This window comes from Elephas maximus, chromosome 2, assembly GCF_024166365.1.
Source record: "Elephas maximus indicus isolate mEleMax1 chromosome 2, mEleMax1 primary haplotype, whole genome shotgun sequence".
Taxonomy (NCBI): Eukaryota; Metazoa; Chordata; class Mammalia; order Proboscidea; family Elephantidae; genus Elephas; species Elephas maximus.
The window spans coordinates 163,192,269-163,212,560 of record NC_064820.1 but is presented as its reverse complement, the minus strand read 5'-3'; the positions used below and the strand labels follow the sequence as shown (position 1 = coordinate 163,212,560).

The 20,292-nt window shown below is 41.1% G+C and overlaps 1 long non-coding RNA gene across 2 annotated transcripts in view; it reads left to right on the top strand.

Moving 5' to 3' along the window:
- LOC126070137 (uncharacterized) overlaps nucleotides 1-20,292 on the top strand; it is a 141,956-nt gene that overhangs the window by 42,011 nt on the left and 79,653 nt on the right. The window contains exon 1 of one of the 2 annotated variants that reach the window (XR_007516136.1): nucleotides 16,504-16,730. The exons of the other annotated variant lie outside the window; for it this stretch is intronic. This is a non-coding gene — a long non-coding RNA (uncharacterized LOC126070137). Of the gene's footprint in view, nucleotides 1-16,503; nucleotides 16,731-20,292 lie in introns of those variants that run through there. 2 annotated transcript variants of the gene reach the window in all.

Genomic DNA, 20,292 nt, shown 5'->3' with positions numbered 1-20,292 from the left:
GAAGTGTAAGGAAGTTTTTTAGTAGTTCATTTTGAGGTAAGTAAGATAACCTCTTCTCTTTACCTTCCTTCCTACAGTTTACCAATTAAAGAGCATCTATTCAGCAAATAGCAAACATGGAAACCCTTGTGTCCTAGTGGTTAAGAGTTCGGCTGCTAGCCAAAAGGTCGGCAGTTCATATCCACAAGGTGCTCCTTGGAAATGTTATGGGGCAGTTCTACTCTGTCCTATAGGGTGGCTGGAGTGGATATCCACTTGATGGCCATGGGTTACTGAGCAAATACCTATTATATTCTAGATGTTCTGCTAGTACTGAAGGAGTTCCTGCCCTGAGGGTGCTCACATTATAAAACTGGAGACTGACAAGTAGAAATATTAACTCTATAATTTGATAATAACGCTAGGGAAACACAGAGCAGGTAAGTCAGTTATAGCTGGGAATGTTGGCAGGCTCTTTTGAGAAGTTTACCTTAGAGTTGTAACTTTTTTTTTTCTTAAATAATATTTTACTGTGCTTCAGGGGGAAGTTTATGTAGCAAATTAGGTTTCCACTTAATTTTTATACAAATTGTTCCAGGAGGTTGGTTACATTTTTCACAGTGTGTCAACATTTTCATTATTTCCATTCTGTTTGTTCTGTTTCCATTAATCTAACTTCCCTGCCCCTCTTTGCCTTCTCATTTTTTTTAGGGTAAGTGTCAACCATTTGGAAACCCTGATGGCATAGTTTTTAAGAGCCATGGCTGTAACCAAAAGGTCAGCAGTTCAAATCCACCAGGCACCTCTTGGAAACACTACGGGGCAGTTCTGCTATGTCCCATAGGGACGCTATGAGTTGGAATGGACTTGACGGCATCCGATTTGGTTTGGTTTTTTTGGTTGACCTTTTGGTCTCATATGGGTGATTATTTGTGGAAGCGCAGTACTCACAGGTAATACTGTTCATTTGATAATTCAATCTATTATTTGGATGAAAGGTAGCCTCTGGAAGTAGCTTCAGTTCCAAGTTCAAAAGGTATTTTAGGGCGATAGTCTTGAGACTTGCTTTAGTATCTATTGGTACAGTAAGTCTGGCCTTTTTATGAAATTTCAGTTTTGTTCTACATCTTTCTCCCATTCTATCCGGGACCTTCTCTGGTGTCACGATCAGGCACTATGTAGTTCTTCTGGTCTCAGGCCAGATGGGGCTATGATTTGTGCGGGGTATTAGTCCTGTGGACTAGTTTCTTCTCTGAGTCTTTGGTTTCTTTCCTTCTCTTTTATTTCAGATGAGTAGAGACCAATAGTTGTATCTTAGATAGCTGCTCGCAAGCTTTTAAGATCCCAGATGCTACTCACCAAACTAGGATGTACAGCATTCTCTTTATGAACTATGCTATGCCAATTGACCGAGTTGTCCCACAAGACTACGATCCTAAGCCTTTTAACCCAGTAAATAATGCTTTGAGGTGTTTTAATATGTCTAGGAAGTCTTCATAATGGGACCCTTTATGTCCTTTATCATTTATATGCATATATGTACAGCACACACAAACATGTGCTTGTAGGTACACCTATATATGCGCATGCGTGTGCTCACATATGCCTTCCTATACACATGTATCCATGCACATCTACCTGTGTAACCACATACATATTTTTTGGTTGTTGTTACTGTTATTGCAAAATTGTATGTTATAGCATTTAGCAGAATTGTCCTTTATTCTTGCATACTTCTTAGTGTCTTCATTTCCTTTGGTCGAGTTGTGCAGACTTCACCCATATTGGGTATTGCCTTTCCCATCACCAAAAACATCAAGCATCCAAGATCTAGAAAGTGGTTCCCCTTCCTCCCCCTCCCAACCCTGTTAACCGTCAAAGGACGTTGCTTTCTGTGTGTATACCTGTTCTTAACCAGAGGAAAAGAACACCCTCAAAGAAAAAGCAAGCATGTGCAAACGCAGGTGTTCTGAGAATGACGGATCCTTAACTCAGGTGCAAGATAGAGAATGAATGAATGATAGAATGAATGATAGAATATGGCAGGTTAGGGACAGACCTGGTTGAAAAAAAATTTTTTTTTTCTTTTTAGTAAGGGGGAAATGCGTGCTATGTTTGTCCCTGGGTGGCACAAGGCACCTAAAGTTTGATGGTTCAAACCCACCCAGCGGCATGGCGGAAGAAAGTCCTGGTGACCTGCTTCTGTAAAAATTACAGCCAAGAAAACCCTGTGGAGCAGTTCTGCTCTCCGTATGACGTCACCCTGAGCTGGGACTGACTCAATGGCAATGGGTTTTTGGTGTCCCATATAAAATGGGTGGTGAGTAGCAGAAATGGTCTTCCAAAGGCTTCTTTAAAAGAGAATGAAATAGTCAGACTTGCTTTAGAAAAGCCTCTGGTGGTTTTTCTGAGGATAGGTTTACAGTAGGTGGAAAGACCATAGGAAAAAGACAAGTTCAGAGAGTTTGATCTACCTCTACAACAAAGGGCCACAGTCTGGCCATATTGGGGTTTTCTGGTACGTCAAACACAAAAAGCTCCTTCCCCCTGCTGTTTGGAGATGGATTGTCACAGTGGCGGCAACAATGGACCCAAGCATAACAAAAATTGTGAGGATGGCACAGGACCGGGCAATGTTCCCTTCTATTGTACATAGGATCGCTATGAGTAGGAACTGACTCGACAGCACCTAACAACCACAACAACTGCTGTTTGAATGTTCTTCTCCCCTGGCTAATGCCAACTCCTAATGCAGACCTCAGCCTTCAAGTCGGGTGACCAAGGGTTTCCCAGGATGTGCCAAAACCAGGAAAGTCCTGTGTAAGCTGGGAATTTTTATATATATATATATATAATTTTTATTGAGCTTTAAATGAAGGTTTACAAATCAAGTCAGTCTGTCACTTATAAGCTTATATACACCTTACTCCATACTCCCACTTCCTCTCCCCCTAATGAGTCAGCCTGCTCCCTCCTTCCAGTCTCTCCTTTCGTGACGATTTTGCCAGTTTCTAACCCTCTCTACCCTCCTATCTCCCCTCCAGGCAGGAGATGCCAGCACAGTCTCAAGTGTCCACCTGATACAAGTAGCTCACTCTTCATCAGCATCTCTCTCCTACCCATTGTCCAGTCCCTTCCATGTCTGATGAGTTGTCTTGGGGAATGGTTCCTGTCCTGGGCCAACAGAAGGTTTGGGGACCATGATGACGGGATTCCTCTAGTCTCAGTCAGACCACTAAGTATGGTCTTTTTGTGAGAATTTGAGGTCTGCATCCCACTGATCTCCTGGTCCCTCAGGGGTTCTGTGTTGTGCTCCCTGCCAGGGCAGTCATCGGTTGTGGCCGGGCACCATGTAGTTGTTCTGGTCTCAGGATGATGTAAGTCTCTGGTTCATGTGGCCCTTTCTGTCTCTTGGGCTCATAGTCATCGTGTGACCTTGGAGTTCTTCATTCTCCTTTGATCCAGGTGGGTTGAGACCAATCGATGTATCTTAGATGGCCACTTGTTAGCATTTAAGACCCCAGACACCACATTTCAAAGTGGGATGCAGAATGTTTTCATAATAGAATTATTTTGCCAATTGACTTAGAAGTCCCTTTAAGCCATAGTCCCCAAACCCCCACCCTTGCTCTGCTGACTTTCTAAGCATTCAGTTTATCCCAGAAACTTCTTTGCTTTTGGTCCAGTCCAGTTGAGCTGACCTTCCATGCATTGAGTATTGTCCTTCCCTTCACCTAAAGTAGTTCTTATCTACTAACAAATCAGTAAATGACCCTCTCTCACCCTCCCTCCTTCCCCCCCTCGTAACCACAAAAGTATTTATTTATTTATTAGTGAAATTAGATTGACTGTTCTAGGCCTGTTAATCTGTTACTGTCTCCAATTAATCCATATATGTGGGATGACATTCTCTGTCCTGAGTCGAACTGTCTGATAAATGGCTCAAACCTGTTGGAGCCAGAAGGCCCAATCCTGTGGCCTAAAACACTCTGATCTATAAGGAGTAGGTTGAAACTTGAGATAGGTGAATATGGTCACCCAAGTTTCAAAGGGGGGAATATGTGACCCCCAATACCCCCCAGCATATTTTCTCCTTTTTCAAAATGGGCAACTGAGAGCTTCACAGAACTAACACCATGAAGAACCTGTGTTTTTCTCCTTCCTCTGCCTGCCTCCTCCTTCACATACCTCTGTTAAAGACTTTGTTTTGACCTAATGTTGATGACTTTGTTCTTTGTTTGAAACTGATGCAAACAACTTTGTTTTGTTCTGTTGGGCCACCTATGATTTAAAACCCCCACAGGAAAATCACAGCCCAGGTATCTGATATGTATCTCTTTAGTCTGATAGAGTCTTTTGTCACAATCCTGTAATGCATAACTCCAGCCAGGCCACCTGTGGGCCACAAAGGCACTTCTAACCCTTGTAAAACCAAAAAAAAAAAAAAAAAAACCCAAACCCAGTGCCATGGAGTCAATTCCGACTCATAGCAACCCTTGTAAGATTCTGTGTAAGCTCTGATGTGAAATTGCTCTTTGGGACTCCATAGAGACAGCCTGTGTTCTGCCAGGTCTCCGGTGATGTATGCATCTCCTGGATAAACTTTCTCACTCTTTCTGACTTGGAGTATGTTTCATTGGTTCGATTGCTCCATGGCACAGACCATAATCAGGTAACAACATCAACCACTCAGGAAATTCCAAAGGTTTAGAAATAAGGACAAAGACTACTATTTGATAAAATTGAATAGTTCACACAAAAGGTACTCTTTAGCACAATTTCTGTGCAACAAAAAAAAGAGGGGGGAGGGGGAACCTTGCAACTTCCTGGTCTCAGTGTCTCCCCATTATTTCTTTTTGTCTTTGGGTACATTCCACAACGGTCAGTGACTCCCATGAAATTGCCTATGCGCTCAGAGCACTCTGTCCATTTGTGCCTTAATTTCTCTATAAGAATATGCTTGAGTCCATCTTTGTGGCTATTGTGTATTTTGAGTGCCTTCCAACGTGGGGGGAGGGGCTCACTTAGCACTCTCTCTGTTTTTGCTATTTATTGCTGCAAAACAAACCACCCCAAAACTTAGTGGCTTAAAACAACCATCTATGATCTGTCCTGATTATATAGGTTGATTAAGCTCAGCTGGACAGTTCTGACTTGGGGTCTCTTAGGCATTTGCAGTCAGATGTAGGCTGGGGCTACAGGCATCTACAGGCTCAATGGATGCTACGTTGACGCTTGAGGCTGGCTGCCCTCTAGGGAGGAACCCTGGTGGCACAGTGGTTAAGCGCTCAGCTGCCAACCAGAAGTTCAGCAGTTCAAACCCATTAGCCACTCTGCAGGAGAAAGATGTGTCAGTCAGCTCTCTTAAAGATTACAGCCTTGAAAACCCTATGGAGGCAGTTCTACTCTGTCCTATGGGGTCACTAAGAGAATCTTCTGGATAGTAATGGATTTTATAGGTATGGGTCCTCTAAGGGCTCAGTTGGAGCTATCCATCAGCCTACATATGGCCTCTCCCTCTGGTTTGGGTTTCTCACAGCATGCCATGTGGTTTCTCAAAGGAAGCATCTAGAGACACAACAGTGCGGACAGTGAGCTCTTTCAAGCAATAAGCAGTACAGGAGGAAGCTGCAAGGGCTTCTTATGACCTAACCTCTGAAGTCCTAGAAGTTACTTTCATCATATTCTGTTGCTCAAGCAAGCCACTAAGCCAGCCTAGATTCAAAAAAAAAAAAAATTCAAGGGGAGGAGAATAAGACTCCACCTCTTAATTGAAGGAGCAGCCAGGAATCTGTGGCCATCTTTAATCTACCACACGGCCTCGTTTATTTTTTGTGAGGTAATATTTACAGTCCACTTAGAAGGTGCCTGGCATGAAATAAACACTCCGCAAAGATTAACTGTTATTATTTGATTGCTCAAAGTCCTCTTATCCTTCCTGCTTCTCCACTGCTTCCAGGGACTTGAAGTGCAAGCACTGAATTCTGAGTAAATAATATTTCTTAAATTCACTTTCAAATCATCCTGTTTTCCCAAGTTACTTAAGTAAATCTTATGGAAGGATATTGTATGTGGATATTTACATAGAGAATTGCAGTGTCTAAATGAAACGCACGGTGGTAGATTAAGCCAAAAACTAAAAACCTGCATCAGGGGTTTTTGCAAACGTGAACTCTGTGCAAACAACATGGGATTTATTTGCATCTCATTTTTTAATTTGAACCAAACTGCACAAGATCAAGGCTATGTGACAAGAAAGAAAAGGATGAAATTTAGGCAACTCAACATGCTTATTGTCTTTTCCCTCTCCCTGCTTCTGCTTCACATATTTTAGCCTGATCTTTTCAGGGAAGGGAGTAAAGAAGTTACTTTTTAGAAAAGAAAGTAGTTTGAAATGACAAGAACTGGACTAATCGTTACCCCTTCAGTCAGCCAACGTTTAGGAAACATTGTGTGAGAGCTGGGAATATGTTAGGTCCCAGTGCTGCAGGGATGACTAGAAAACAGTCTGTGCCCTCAGAGACTCCACAGGCTGCCAGGGAGACATCATAAACAGCACATGGAGTGAAGTGTCCGGAGGCCCAGCAGCACAGAGCAGAGGCACATAGACAAAGAGGCACTCACATATAGAGGCACTCCACGTAGCTGCACTTGAAATAATTGCAAACACCTTCTTTGGAGCTTGCCTCCCCACCTCCCCCACTCCCTCACTGCCCCATCCCCCACCGCGATGGGCTTCTGGGTCATTACTTCTCCATTGGTTCTCTCTGTGTCATCATCCTGGCTCTAGCCTCTCCCTCTAATTCTCTACTTTAATTTTCGTTCTAATTGTTTTGCTCTTGGTTTTGCATTCTTTTAGTCATGATGTCACTCTACCAGTGATTTTAAATATATCATCAGATTTAATCCTTACTGTCATGGACTGAATTACGTCCCCCAAATAAGCGTATCGACTTGGTTAGCCTATGATTCCCAGTATTGTGTGGTTGTCCTCCATTTTGTGATTGTAATTTTATGTTGAGAGGATTAGGGTGAGATTGTAACACCACCCTTGCTCAGGTTACCTCCCTGATCCAAGGTAAAGGGACTTTCCCTGGGGTGTAGCCTGCACTACCTTTTATCTCTTGAGGGATAAAAGGAAAGGGAAGCAAGCAGAGCATTGGGTACCTCATACTGAGACAGACAAGAGATCAGGCTGGTATAATTAAAAGGCCTTTGGCCCAGTATTCTTGGAATCTGAACCTAAGTGCAGACCACCATATAACTTTTATTGCCAGCACCGAAGAACTACTTGTGATCAACAAACTAGGTGCTCAGACAAGATAAGGGGCTACATTCCAAGGCCCTATGTACTTGACAAACTATAATTAAATAACCTCTGATTCAGTATTCTTGGAATGTAAACCTAAGTGCAGACCACCATATAACTTTTACTACTGGCACTAGTGGACTATTTGCGACTAAGAAACTAGGTGCTTAGACAAGATAAGGGGCCACATTTCCTATCCTTACATGCCTGACCAGCTATAAATTACTGATAACTCTCCTGAGTTGTTTTTCAAGTTCCCCAACAGCTATAGAGCACGTGCAGTAAAAATTAAGGTAACCTATGAATGACCTTCCACATGAGATAATCATGAACGAAGATCCCTTGCTGAGACTGGGACCAAGAACCAGAGACATCACACATGCACAACATCCCAGAATAAGTCCTGTTCCACATCCCAGCAGCCTTTGTGACAGACTCCATCTTAGTTCCAGCAACCTCTGCGAGGAAATCCATCTTGAATTCCAACTGCGTGCACATTTGATTTTCATAATCCCTCCCTCCTCCTGAAAATCTCCACCTATCTAATGAGTAAAGATAATGCCTTTTTATAAGCCCTAAGAAATCCTTCGTTCAGAGAGAGACTGGAGGCTAGTATAAGTGAAAACCCCTCTCCATCTCTCCCTCGCGAGCCTTTTCCTAATAAACCTTTGTCCGCGTGGAATCTCTGAGCCTATCCTTAGTCAGAAGAAGGTAAGAAGCTAAGCAGGGCTTAGTCCCGAGCTGGGAAGGCTTGCCCTGTAACAATACCACCAAGAAAGCAGCACTGGAGCAGAGCATGTCCTTTGGACCGGGGGTCTCGGCGCCTGAGAAGCTCCTCGACCAGGGGAAGATCGATAATGGGGAATCTTTCTCCAGAGCCAACAGAGAGAAGGCCGTCCCCTGGAAATGACACTCTGAATTTGAACTTTAACCTACTAGACTGTGAGGCATTAAATTTCTCTTTGTTGGAGCCATCTACTTGTGGTATTTCTGCTATAGCAGCACTAGATGACTAAGACACTTAGGTACCCCATAAGGTTAAGAATTTCTAACTTTGCTTTACAGGTGGGTAAAACCAAAAAGAATTTCGTTTTACTTGGATCCACAATCAACACCCATGGAAGCAGAAGTCAAGAAATCAAATGATTCACTGCATTGGGCAAATCTGCAAAAGACCCCTTTAAAGTGTTCAAAGATGTCACTTTAAGGACTAAGGTGCACCTGACCCAAGCCATGGTGTTTTCAATTGCCTCATATAATGCCTGGGAAAGCTGGGCAATTAATAAAGAAGACCAAAGGATTGATGCTTTGAATTGTGGTATTAGTGAAGAATACAGGATGTACCATGGGCTGCCAGAAGAAGGTACAAATCCGTTTTAGAAGAAGTACAGCCAGAAAACTCCTTAGGAGCCAGAATGGCAAGTCATGTCTCACATACTTTGGACATACTGTCCAAAGAGGAAGACCCTCAAGGAGGTAGACTGACACAGTGGCTGCAACAATGGGCTCAAGAATAACAACGATTGTGAGGATGGCGCAGGGCCATCCTTTTGTCCTGTTGTACATAGGGTTGCTGTGAGTTGGCATCTAACAACAAACCCAAGAAACCAAACCAGTTGCTGTCAAGTCAGTTCTGACTTCTGGAAACCCCGTGTCAGAACAGAACTGTGCTCCATAGGGCTGTCAACAGCTGTGACACTTCAGAAGCAGGTCACCAGGGTCTTCTTCCAAGGCACCTCTGAAGGGATTCAAACTGCCAATTTTTTCGTTAGTAGCTGAGCACTTAACTGTTCACACTAGCCAGGGACTCCTGAACAAGTGAGCAGAGGTCACATATTTACAGGTTCGGAGAGGTTAAGTATTTTGCTAAAGGTTACGCAGGTAGTAAATCGCAGAGAATTATTGTCAAACTCTAAGGATAAATACAAATTTAAAAAATGATCAGTTTTACTTAGTGCGATAAGTGAAAGAGAACCCATTCTTTCCTTCTTCTTCTAAAAATAAGGAAGATAAATGCCAAATGCAGCATCAGAAACACGTCAATTCGTCCAGGTAGAAGCAACAAAAATCCAATGGAAATCTAGCTTAAGCCAAACAAAAAATGTGTAGATTCATACAATGAGTACAATGAGGAGGATATAGGGTGAGTCGTCAAGCCCCTGGGTAGCAGAAACCTCTACTAACAAAAAGATTGGTGATTGAAATCCAGCCAGAGGTAACAGGGAGAAAGTCCTGGCGACCTACGTTTGAAAAATCAGTCATTGAAAACTCCATGGAGCACATTTCTACTCTGACACGTACGGGGTTGCTGTGAGTCAGGATCAACACAACAGCGACCGGTTTAGTTTTTGGTTAGTTGTTGTTGTTATTAGCTGCTGTTGAGTTAGTTTTGACTCATAGCGACCCTGTATCCAACAGAATGAAACACTGCCCAGTCCTGTACCATCCTCACAATCTTGGCTATGTTTGAGCCCATTGTTGCAGGGACTGTGTCAATCCATTTCCTTGAGGGTCTTCCTCTTTTTTGATGACCCTCTACTTTACCAAACATGATGTCCTTTTCAGGGACTGGTCCCTCCTGACAACACATCCAAAGTATATGAGATGAAGTCTCACCACCCTGGCTTCTAAAGAAGCATTCTGGCTGTACTTCTTCCAAGAGAGATTTGTTCCTTCTTCTGGCAGTCCATGGTATATTCAATATTCTTCATTAACACCGCAGTTCAAAGCATCAATTCTCCTTTGGTCTTCCTTATTCATTGTCCAGCCTTCCCATGCATGGGAGGTGCCTGAAAATACTATGGTGTGAGTCAGGCACAGCTTAGTACTCAAAGTGACATCTTTGCTTTTGAACACCTAAAAAAGGCCTTTTGCAGATTCGCCCAATGCAATGCGTCTTTTGATTTTCTGACTACTGCTTCTTTGAACATTGATTGTAGATCCAAGTAAAATGAAATCCTTGACAACTTCAGTCTTTTCTCCATTTATCGTGATGTTACTTATCGGTCCAGTTGTAAGGATTTTTGTTTTCTTTATGTTAAGTTGTAATCCAAACTAAAGGCTGTAGTCTTTGATCTTTGTCAGTAAGTGCTTCAAGTCCTCTTCTCTTTCAGCAAGCAAGGTTGTGTCATCCACGTAAAGCAAGTTGTTAATGAGTCTTCCTCCAATCCTGATGCCCCATTTTTCTTCATACAGTCCAGCTTCTTGGGTTATTTGCTCAGCATACAGGTTAAATAAGTACAGTGAAAGGATACAAACCTGACGCACACATGTCCTGATTTTAAACCATGCGGTATCCCCTTGTTCTGTTCATACAACTGCCTCTTGGTCTATGGATAGATTCCTCAAAAGCACAATTAAGTGTTCTGGAATTCCTGTTCTTCACAATGTTATCCATTATTTGTTATGATTCACACAGTTGAATGTCTTCGCATATCCAATGAAACACAAACATCTTTCTGCTATTTTCTGCTTTCAGCCAAGCTCCGTCTGACATCAGCAATGATATCCCCCATTACGTGTCCCCTTCTGAATCCGGCTTGAATTTCTGCCAGTTCAATGTCGATGTACTGCAACAACCATTTTTGAACTATGTTCAGCAAAATTTTACTTGGATGTGATATTAACACTATTGTTCGATAATTTCTGCATTCTTTTGGGTCACCTTTCTTTGGAATGGGCACGGTTTTGGGTTAGAGTGAGTCTTAATTCAGGCACAGATGTATCCATAGACTCAAACAATATCAGGAGTCTCCCTCTCCATCTCTGCCCTCTGCTGGTCTCTGAATTTCATTAAATGCTGATTTCATCAAATGCTGATTTCATCATTTGCCTTACAGACTCCATCCACATGATGAAAAAAAAGGACTGCTACCAGTCCAGTCATGTGTTTTTAAAGCCCACGATTCAAAAGCAAAAGGGTGAGGGGTAAGCAGGAAGAAATTCTGAGTCCCAGCCTGTGCCTTAACACAAAATAATAACATTGGTGTGATTTCATACTCATTTCTGTGCTTAATTTCAATCTTTAAGTAGTTAAAAAAAAAAAGATACTTAGCCACCTAAGAAATTGTTCAGTTTGTCATATCTGTGAACCACAGTTGCACATTGCTTGGGGGAATGTTTGTCTGGGCCTCAGAATACTCTTGAGGCCCTGGTGCCTCTGGGTAGAACTTTCTCTGTCACCCCAAACGTTCAGGTAAAATCTCACACGTGCCACAGTGGTGAGGAGTGAGGCAGAAATACCATAAAGTGAGGTGAAGGCCTGATCGAGAATTCTGCGAAATTAGGGATACGATGCAAGTAGCAACCATGAGAACATAAATGCCCTGGGATCCTCAGAAATTGGGGGACACCATGGTTAAGTGCTACGGCTGCTAACCAAAAGGTCGTCAGTTCGAATCCGCCAGGCACTCCTTGGAAACTCTATGGGGCAGTTCTACTCTGTCCTGTAGGGTCACCATGAGTCGGAATCGACTCAGTGGCAGTGGTGGTGGGTTAGACTTACCATGGGTTGTGAAATGGAAGGTCAATTCATTTTGTTTAAGTATTAAAGGATGTGCCCCCGACAGCTGGGATATTTGGGTGACGTTTCCTTGTTTTCCACCTTGACAGTAAAGTGTTTCTTCTTTTGAGACCATCATAGGTTATTATGATACAAATAGACAAAATGTTTAAGTGAAGCTGTTGTTGCTGTAGTTACCACTGAGGTGATTGCAACTCATGGCAAACCCTTGTGTGCAGAGTAGAACTGCTCCACAGGGTTTTCAAGACTGTGACCTTTCCAGAAACAGATCACCAGGCCTGTCTTCTGGGGAGCCTGTGGGTGATTTGAACTGCCAACCTCTGGGCTCTTAGTCCAGAGCTTAACTGTTTGTGCCACCTAGGGACTCACAATAGCAGGAGATTTAGCTTAGAGCAGGCTTAAAGATGAGATCCATTTGTTGTTTATGTTGGGCCTGCTTTCATTCCTTTCTGGTAATAATGTCTCAATATTCCTTTGGGAAATAATTCTTGATTCTCTTCTTTTCCATGTAGTAGGGCTACCCTGAGCTACTGCAGTGCCCTGTAATTCAGTCCATTTCAATATGGGTTGAGCATGCTTGTAGTTATAACAACTGATTCAGGGATGGTTCTCTTACCCTAACTGGTGCAAAAAGCCTTGAACCATTTGTAAAAGTGTTGGAAAAGAAAAGCTGTCTCTTCTTCTGAAATTCTAATTCTAGAGCTGCCAAGGACTATCACTGGAATAGAGGTCAGTTAGGGAGAGCCTGCCTGAGAATGAAGGCAACATAAATGAAAACAATGGATGCGTGTGAGAGATGAAGAGAGAAATTTCTGGCAACTTTTTTGGAGACTCTGAAGGCAGCCAGACCTGAATCAAAGACCCCATACAAATACCACAAAGTCCTCCCCACCCCCCTTTTTATTTCTTTAGTGCCTTGGAGTTGAGTTTTCCGTAAAAACTGGTGAGTGCTGACCAGTAACCAAACTGAACCCTTTGCTGTTGAGTGGATTCCAACCCATAATGGCCCTATAGGACAGAATAGAACTGCCCCATGTAGTTCCCAAGGAATGCCTGCTGGATTCGAACTGCCAAAACCCTCAGTTAAAAGCTATAACACTTAACCACTATGCCTCCAGGGTTTCCAATAGTGAAGGTGAAAAGCAGAGAGAATTATTTTTCTGAGAATGTTCAACACACCACATGAGATTTACCCACTAGATGGTGTAGTTTACTCACATACTAAGACCAAGCATTGCTCAGAGAGGCAATGATAGTAGGTTTGTACATTCAAAGAGACCTGTTGAGAAGATACAGGGTCATAGCCACAGGGCTTACATCCATGGTAGGACCCCTGTCTTAGGTGGGCTGGAAGATCAGTCAGATGACCAAGGCATGGCTACAGGCATAGGAAATCAAATAGGAATTCACGTGCCCGGTGGAGACCATCTCAGGAATCATGGTTTCTAAATCTTCAAAAAAAAAAGGTAAGGGCAAGAATTGCAAATAGATTTTGTCTTCCATGACAAATCTGATTGGCAGGGCTTGCCTGAATTGCTATGTTGAGAAAGATTTTGAGGCCACAATTTGCTCAGTGGAAATGTACCTTGACTGATTAGTGATGTCTAACACGGGGATGGAGAGAAGCAGGAAAGTTGGATGTGATAGGTATTTGCCATCTATGTGCGTAGTGTTTATCATTGGGAGCACTAGAGATACTTTTGTTGGGTCATCTTTTCACCGTGTGGGATTGTCCCGTGCATTGCAGAGCCTTAGCCCACTGAATGCTAGTAGTACCACTCCAATCATTATGACAAGCAAAAGTCAGGTCCCCCCACATTTTAAATGCCTCTTATGTGGACAGTACTGCTCCACTTGAAAATCACAGGGTTAGACCAAGAATGTCTTGGCTTGTATTTACATGAGTATTCAACTAGAGCTTAAATTCTTCAAGCTAAGGAAAAAAATGAATTTTTCCCCCTGAATCCTGAGACCAGATTAAGTTTGCCATCAATAAAATAATTTCTACCCTTGTGGTTTAAGTCTCCAAGAATCATCTATTTTCATATTCTATATGTCCCTATAAATGCCCCTCGAGAGTGAAGGGGAAAAAAGTGGGAGGGGGGTTTGAGCAGCACAGATAATAATATTGCCACTTTAAAATTTAGCATCTGTCAGTGTCCTCCAGCCAAAGACCACCAGGAACATACCTGTAGTTGAAGAAGCTGAGTTTATTACTCATTACAGCAGGGGAGAATGCACACCATGGGAATAGTGGGCATCTCAGTAACAAGATGTTATAAAAGATTTATTGTAGGATTTAGGCTTGTTACTTGTGACTTGAGGGAAGGCTTAAGGAAGAGGAACTTTTCTGTGAGTTGGATACCATAAGGAAGTGGGGTTAATTCTGTGATTGGATATCTTAACAGATCTTATTTAGAAGGAGGAAAGACTAGCCCAAGGTTAAAGTTATAATCGGTAGAGAAGCAGTAGTCACTCTTATTAGTCTAGGTAGGGGCATATTTAATACTTGGTGGCTTGGACAATGTTCATGCTTTGCCTGTGCTCAGATACGGTATGGAGTGGTCTTGTTTTTGTCTTGATCCATCATAGTCACACAGTGGCCTTGTCAGATGTGGATGTTACTTGAAATTGTCTCTATCGAACAGGAGAACACTAAGATCTAGCTGTGAGTACTAGGCCAACCTGTAGCAATACCAAGGTAGGTTCCTGGATGACATGGGTTGTTGATTTCTCACATGTTATCACATTGCTTAATAGTTTTCTTGCTCTGTCATTGGATTGTAGTTTGCACAAGAACACAAACCTGTTCTGATTACTAATGAGTACCCAGAGTCTAGCAAACAGCATGTGATAAGTACTTAAACACTATTTACTGAATGAATGAATTGTCCAATTAGCTTATTAGGTGAGTTTCCCAATGTCAGGAATTACCTCCTATTCAGGTCTATACTTCTGGAACCAAATAGTTCTGTCACATCTCTTTCAATATTTCTCAAGTTAAAGAGGCATTTTCCATAGGATATGATTTATTGATTAAGAAACGATAAGAAATAATGTACTATAATGAATTTCCCTTTGTGAATAAAATACAATGCTTAATTCAAGTAGCTTCACTCCAGAGGAACAAAGACAAATCACTTCATGGCCGAGATTCAGTGGATGTCCTTTCTGCATTTTCCAAGGTATTGAATTTCAAGAGTGTATTCCAAAGCTCTAAGAGAAATTGATATAAATATTAAGAGATCATTTGTATGAAGTATATTCTTTTTTCCTTCTAGTCTAGTTGTTCTATAACAGGGATTTTGAGGGAAAAGGGGCCATGATTTACAAACCTCTGGCTTACATACAACAAACACATAGTACAAAGACTTGCTTCTCTTTTCACTATTCCCTTCTACTCTGGTGATCCCTTTTGTAACCATGGTGAAAAATTATTGAGCTTTTAACAAATTTGTAAACTTGTAAATTCAGAAGTAGAGAAAAGAGAAAAGCTAAGCAGCTTAAAATAGATATTGCTTGAGAAGAATGGCACGGATACGGCTGACTTACCTGAAAATCTTTGCTTGAAACTTCTCTCAGCTCTGTTACAATGCCTGATAACCCACTAATTCAAGATACAGACAATGAATAAGCTTCATGTACATTTCAAATCCTTCCAATAGGGATTATAAAATACCAGACATTCACATCTTTGATGAAGTTTTGATCTGATTGCTTTCTTTCCCCAACTCCTGGATGAGGTTTATTGTACCCATGGAAAGATTTTTGTTGGGGGAGGAACAAAGATAATTCTAAAGCATTAACTTCTTCAGATATCAAGCAAGCTCTGGGGGAAGAACGTATTGTGGTCTTTGGGATTCAGGAGTCCACCAGGAGTCTAGAGCGTGATGGAAGTAGTAGATAGGCCCAGAGAGTATGATGGGAAGAAGTGAAAGACACACTTCAACTATTATAAAATATTCTGTAGCGTCAGCTTGGTGGTCAGAAAAGGGAGGGGAAACTCTTTCTACCTATCATACAACCAGATCTTAGGATGTCAGTTGATCTGCATCACAAGTTAAATGAGTCTCAGGGTCTAGGCAATATAGCATCATAGTTAAGAGCTCAGGAATTAGACCTTGGTTTGAGTTCTGGGTTTTTCACTAATTGACTGCTGTCAAATTGGTTTGATTACATAGCTGCTTAAACCTCAAAGTTCTCATCTGTAAAACGTGATAATAACAATTCCATCCCATAAAGGTGATAATAACAATTTCTCACCTACTAGGAGGACTAGTTGAGATGATATGAATAAAGAACTTAGTATACGGCATGACATATGATATGTACTCAACAAATAGTATGCTGCTGATGACTTCTGGTTGGTCATGGGACCCAACATCATTTCCATGGAAAATTTTCTATTAAATTCTAAAGAGTTGTGTTACGCTGTTTTGTAACGCAGCTTGTTCTTAAGACAGGGACTATCTGTGTTGGGAAGACATTTAATTTCTGTCTTGGTTTATGAGACAACCTTATGCCAAAGTCCATAGAGTAAATGTATGTGATAAATATGACTGACTTGAGGTTGATCGAATAACTGTGGGGCATGGTAGAGTCACGAGCTTTGGTGATATCAGGCTCAAGTTTAAATACTGGCTCAATGACTAGCTGAGTGACCCTGAGAAAATCTTTTCACTTCTCAGAGCCTGAATTAACTCATCTGTAAAAAGGCTGTAATTATGGATAGCTACTGAGATAAACTCTTTTGAGGCACAATATGAATGTTCTCTACGAATTGCAAATGGGAAGAATTTCTTATTATTGGTGGAAAGGACCATAATTGTCAAGAAGAAGATAAACACAGGAGTGTGGAAAATATAAGTGAAAATATTTGTCTTTTTCAGCAGAAAAGTGATAACAGCAAGGCAATTACAGGTATGCCCCAGCTTACAATGTATGTGAATTACACCAAATAGTACTTATGACCGTCTTTTTTTTTTTTTTTTGCACCTTATCATTAGTGATATGTACTACAAACAATATTGCAGTGCATAATTTGCTGCTATTATCATTCTCAGATGTTCCCTTGCAGGTATTCAGTGTTATGGTTTCCTGTTCAAAACATTGCCATATAGCAGGCTATAGCAATAATAATGAAAACTTGAAAAAAAAAAAAAGAGGTATTTCAGTCATTGGAATGGAACTCCGGGTACTACCTGTACTATATTTTATGCTAAATCTTTATCAATGGACTTATTGCATATTTCCTGGAAAGGAGGTCTTTTTTGTTGTTGTTTTTATTTAACAATAACCGCATAGAAACTGCTGTGAAATATTTTTCATCTTCTGTAAATATTTCCTATTTGACATTGACAAGACTTTGAAGTTTTTTTTTTTTTTAATCTATAAAAAGAGAATCACAATCTCCTCCTTTGAAGTGCAGGATTGGTACGGTGCTCATAGGGGCTCTGTTCTGAAAAGTGCTTTCTAAACTGTAGCAGGCTTATGATAATATATTCTTTGTAGTAACTGCTTGAGAGTAATAGCATATTTTTGTTTTTTGGGTTTTTTGGTTGTTGTTGTCATTGTTTGTTTTGCTTTCCCTACACAAAGCACAGCAGCATCATGTCTAGAACTTACAAGGTATGTATTAGATATCCATGGGACAAATGGGTAAATAGAAGAAATTGATTTAAAAAATTTCTAGAGCTGTCCAAGTATAAGATTCTAATCATAAGCGATATCTTGATAGTTAAGCTTATGGGATCTGGGAGTCAGAATTCTAAACTTGTTTCTTGGTTTCATTCTTTATAAACTCTGATATCTTAGATAAGTCCCTAAATCTCTTTAAGCTTCAGTTTCATCATCTATAAAATACATGTAAAACAATACCTATTTTATAGGATTGTTTCGGCTATTGAATATTTCCTGTGCAATACCTAGCACAATGCCTCATACGTAATAAACACTAAATAAAAGAGTTGTATTTATAAATGTTTAAAAGATCCCCAGTCTTGAGCTCTCTTTAATATATTTTCCTGTATATATGCATATATATGTGTGTCATTATTCATAGTAGCCAAAAAAAATAGAAAGAACTCAAATATCAAATAATCAATGAATTGAGAAACAAAATCTTGCATATCCACAAAATGGAATAGTATTCAGTCACAGGAAACCCTGGTAGTATAGTGGTTAAGTGCTACAGCTGCTAACCAAAGGGTCAGGAGTTCAAATCTGCCAGGCGCTCCTTGGAAACTCTATGGGGCAGTTCTATTCTGTCCTGCAGGGTCACTATGAGTTGGAATCGACTCAATGGCACTGGGTTTGGTTTTTTTTTTTTGGATTCAGTCATATAAAAGAATAAAGCACTGATACATGCTAAAACATAGATAGCCTGTTGCCGTCGAGTCAGTTCAAACTCATAGTGATCCTACAGAACAGAGTAGAATTGTCCCATAGAGTTTCCAAGGAGCACCTGGTGGATTCAAACTGCTGATCTTTTGGTTAACAGATGTAGCTCTTAACCACTACGCCACTGGGGTTTCCACAACATAGATAGACCTTGAAAAAATTGTGCTAAGTGAAAGAAGCCAGTAACACATTGTATGATTTCAGTTAGATGAAATGCCTAGAATAGGCAAATGCACAGAGACAGCATATTAGTGGTTTCATGTATTAGTGGTTTCTAACAGGGGGAATGTAACAGTAAGTATGGCTTTCTTTCTGGGGTGTTAAAGTGTCCTGAAATTAGATAGTGGTTATGGTTTCACAACTCTAAGAACCATTGAATTTTAAACTTTAAAAGAGTGAATTAATTATTCCTTCTGTTACTTTAAAAAATTCCTAAAAATAAGTCTTAACACTGAGAAGTTATTTTTCATTTCCCTGAAATCTTGTGATCTCAGAGAATAAGGCAATAAGTAGATTTGAAGAGAGGACGGAAGATTGAGAGCTAATAATACATTTAGGAGGAGTACCAATCCTGTGTATTGTTACTCTCTCCTCTTAGGAATTTCGGTGTGCGTGCTGAATTATAATATGACCACCATTTTGGAGGCCTATGAAAGGAGATTTTGAGATCATCTGGAACATATGAATGTACTGGTTGAGGACAGCTCTAGTAGTGGTTATATGGTCTAGTGAAAGAGTCAGTAAATGTGGAAGGAACACTAGGCCAGAGGCATATTTTAAGTGTGACAGGTAGGGCATGTGCCCTGGGTGTGCTTTCCTTGGGGTAAGGGGAGGCTATAGGCAGTTTCTATTGACCATCGCAATTTCCGACACTAGTCGTGAGAGATCATTTAGCAATTTAAAACTAATTTCCATAGGCGCTATTTTCCATAGATACTAGGCCGCTAAGTGCTGGGTATGCAGGCATATTGGTGGTAAACAAACAAACAAAAAAGACCAAATCGGTTGCCGTGGAGTCATTTCCACTCATAGTGATCCCATAGGACGGGGTAGAACTGCTCCATAGAGTTTCCAAGGAATACCTGGCAGACTTGAACTAATAACCTTTTGGTTAGCAGCTGTAGTCCTTAATCACTATGCCACCAGCGTTTCCATATTGGTGGTAGAGTGATCAATTTACCTATAATTGCTGTCATTTTAGCACTCCAAGACTTGAGTGCCAGGAAACCCCTCAGTCCTGGGCAAACCAGTTGGTCCCCCAGTTGGTAACAAAATGATGATGACCCTGATGGCTATTATTTGGCGCAGTGGTTAAGAACTGGGCTGGTTCCCAAAAGGTCGGCAGTTCGCATCTACCAACTGCTCCTTAGAAACCCTATAGGGCAGTTCTACTCTGTCCTATAGGGTTCCTATGAGTTGGAATTGACCCAATGGCAACAGGATTGGTTTTTTAGTGGGATACTGTGTAGCAGGCATTATGCTAAGCCCTCTTAATGAATTATCTTCTTCAACCCTCAAAACCGACTTCTGAGTAGTAACTTAGGTTAAGGTACCTCTTCTAGGTCATATAGTACCAATAGCAGCGCTGAGATGTCAATCTCAGTCTATAGATCCAGAGTGTTAGCTCTTAACCATGCACTCTATTCTGAGAGATTGAAGCAATACAACAAGTGATAAGATTTAAAAAAAAAAAAAAAAAAATTACCTATCAAGAGTGCTTTAAGTTTACAAGGGCTTTTTTTACCACTATTACATTTTCTTTTCCAAAGATACCTTTGGCTCACTCATTTACCAAGTACTTACTGGGTGCTTATTAGTTGTCAGGCACTGTTGAAAAACCAAAAACCAAACCCGGTGCCGTCAAGCTGATTCCAACTCATAGCGACCCTACAGGAGCTAGAAATAAATTATGAAACAAGCCTGCATTCTCACTTCATGGCGCTTACTTGAGTTACAATAAGGGCTACAAAGGAAACAGAAGGTGGCTTGCATGGAGAATATCAGGGGTGACTATTTTAGATAGAATGGTCAGGAAGGGCATCACTAAGGAAGAGAGATTTAGGCTGAGATCCAGATGGTAGTA